The sequence below is a fragment of the Montipora capricornis genome, chromosome 5 (assembly GCF_036669925.1).
Source record: "Montipora capricornis isolate CH-2021 chromosome 5, ASM3666992v2, whole genome shotgun sequence".
Lineage (NCBI taxonomy): Eukaryota > Metazoa > Cnidaria > Anthozoa > Scleractinia > Acroporidae > Montipora > Montipora capricornis.
Window position 1 is genome coordinate 6,831,377 of NC_090887.1, and position 3,199 is coordinate 6,834,575.

The window sequence follows — 3,199 nt, forward strand, 5'->3', positions numbered from 1 at the left end:
TCCCCCCTTTGGTATTTTGTGAAAAATGGCCATTTCGATACTTTTAGAAAAAGTGTTATTTCTCGTCTAATAGGTCTTTTTTCATGCGCTTTTTTGCATAGTTGAAATCTACAATAGTTTAGCTTTCGATCCATACTAATTAGGCTATTGTACGACTTGTATTTCCTATTTTTTTAGCCTTCCGAACTTCGACCAAAAAATCGGCGATTTTTGAAAATTTTCCTTTGGTCCCCCCTTTGCTATTTTGTGAAAAATGGCCATTTTCGATACTTTTAGAAAAAGTGTTATTTCTCGTCTAATAGGTCTTTTTTCATGCGGTTTTTTGCATAGTTCAAATCTACAATAGTTTAGCTTTCGATCCATACTAATTAGCCTATTGTACGACTTGTATTTCCTATTTTTTTAGTCTTCCCAAGTTCGACCAAAAAGTCGGCGATTTTTGAAAATTTTCCTTTGGTCCCCCCTTTGCTAATTTGATAAAAATGGCCATTTTGGATACTTTTAGAAAAAGTGTTATTTCTTGTCTAATATGTCTTTTTTCCTGCAGTTTTTTGGATAGTTCAAATCTACAATAGTTTAGCTTTCGATCCATACTAATTAGGCTATTGTACGACTTGTATTTCCTATTTTTTTAGCCTTCCAAAGTTCGACCAAAAAATTGGCGATTTTTGAAAATTTTCCTTTGGTCCCCCCTTTGCTATTTTGTGAAAAATGGCCATTTTCGATACTTTTAGAAAAAGTGTTATTTCTCGTCTAATAGGTCTTTTTTCATGCGGTTTTTTGCATAGTTCAAATCTACAATAGTTTAGCTTTCGATCCATACTAATTAGGCTATTGTAGGACTTGTATTTCCTATTTTTTTAGCCTTCCAAAGTTCGACCAAAAAATCGGCGATTTTTGAAAATTTTCCTTTGGTCCCCCCTTTGCTATTTTGTGAAAAATGGCCATTTTCGATACTTTTAGAAAAAGTGTTATTTCTCGTCTAATAATTCTTTTTTCATGCGGTTTTTTGCATAGTTCAAATCTACAATAGTTTAGCTTTCGATCCATACTAATTAGGCTATTGTACGACTTGTATTTCCTATTTTTTTAGCCTTCCGAAGTTCGACCAAAAAATCGGCGATTTTTGAAAAATTTCGTTTGGTCCCCCCTTTGCTACTTTGCGAAAAATGGCCATTTTCCATACTTTTAGAAAAAGTTTTTTTTCTCGTCGAATAAGTCTTTTTTCATGCGTTTTTTTAAATAGTTCAAATCTAAAATAGTTAAGCTTTCGATCCATACTATTTAGGCTATTGTACTTTTTGTATTTCCTATTTTTTTAGCCTTCCGAAGTTCGACCAAAAAATGGGCGATTTTTGAAAATTTTTCTTTGTTCCCCCCTTTGCTACTTTGCAAAAAATGGGCATTTTCGATACTTTTAGAAAAAGTGTTGAATCTCGTCTAATAGTTCTTTTTTCATGCGGTTTTTTGCATAGTTTAAATCTACAATAGTTTAGCTTTTAATCCATACTAATAAAGCGATAGTACGACTTGTATTTCCTATTTTTTTAGCCTTCCTCAGTTCGATTAAAAATGCGGCGATTTTTGAAAATTTTCCTTTGGTACCCCCTTTGCTATTTTGTGAAATATGGCCATTTTCGATACTTTTAGAAAAAGTGTTATTTCTCGTCTAATAGATTGTTTTTTATTCGGTCTTTTGCATAGTTCAAATCTACAATAGTTTAGCTTTCAATCCATACTAATTAGGCTATTGTACGATTTAAATTTCCTATTTTTTTAGCCTTCCGAAGTTTGACCAAAAAATCGACCATTTTTGCAAATTTTCCCTTGGTCTCCTTTTGCTATTTTGTGAATAATTGCCAATTTCAATAAATTTAGAAAAAGTCTTATTTCTCATCTAATAGATCGTTTGTGATGCGGTTTTTGCATAGTTTAAATCTACAATAGTTTATCTTTTGATCCATACTAATTAGGCTATTGTACGACTTGTATTTCCTATTTTTTTCGCCTTCCGCAGTTCGACCAAAAAATCGGCGATTTTTGAAAATTTTCCTTTGGTCCCCCCTTTGCTACTTTGTGAAAAATGGCCATTTTTGATACTTTTAGAAAAAGTGTTTTTTTCTCGTCTAATAGGTGTTTGTTTCCTGCGGTTTTTTGCATAGTTGTAATCTACAATAGTTTAGCTTTCAATCCATACTAATTAGGTTATTGTACGACTTGTTTTTCCTATTTTTTTAGCCTGCCGAAGTTCCAACAAAAAATCGGAAATTTTTAAAATTTTTCCTTTAGTCCCCCCTTTGATACTTTGTAAAGAATGGCCATTTTCGATAATTTTAAAAAAAGTGTTATTTCTCGGCTAATAGGTATTTTTTCATTCGGTTTTTTGCATAGTTCAAATCTACAATAGTTTAGCTTTCAATCCATACTAATTAGGTTATTTTACGACTTGTTTTTTTGTATTTTTTTAGTCTTCCGAAGTTCGACCAGAAAATCGGCGATTTTTAAATTTTTACCTTGGTCCCCCCTTTGCTATTTTGCAAAAAATGGCCATTTTCGACACGTTTAGAAAAAGTGTTATTTCTCGTCTAATAGGTCTTTTTTCATGCGCTTTTTTGTATAGTTCAAATCTACAATAGTTTAGCTTTCGATCCATACTAATTAGGCTATTGTACGACTTGTATTTCCTATTTTTTTAGCCTTCCGAAGTTCCACCAAAAAATCGGCGATTTTTGAAAATTTTCCTTTGGTCCCCTCTTTGCTATTTTGTGAAAAATGGCCATTTTCGATACTTTTAGAAAAAGTGTTATTTCTCGTCTAATAGTTCTTTTTTCATGCGGTTTTTTGCATAGTTCAAATCTACAATAGTTTAGCTTTCGATCCATACTAATTAGGCTATTGTACGACTTGTATTTCCTATTTTTTTAGCCTTCCAAAGTTCGACCAAAAAATGGGCGCTTTTTTAAACTTTTCCTTTGCAATTGGTCCCCGCTTTGCTACTTTGCAAAAAATGGCCATTTTCGGTACTTTTAGAAAAAGTGTTATTTCTCGTCTAATAGGCCTTTTTTTATGCACTTTTTTGCATAGTTGAAATCTACAATAGTTTAGCTTTCGATCCATACTAATTAGGCTATTGTACGACTTGTATTTCCTATTTTTTTAGCCTTCCAAAGTTCGACCAAAAAATCGGCGATTTTTGAAA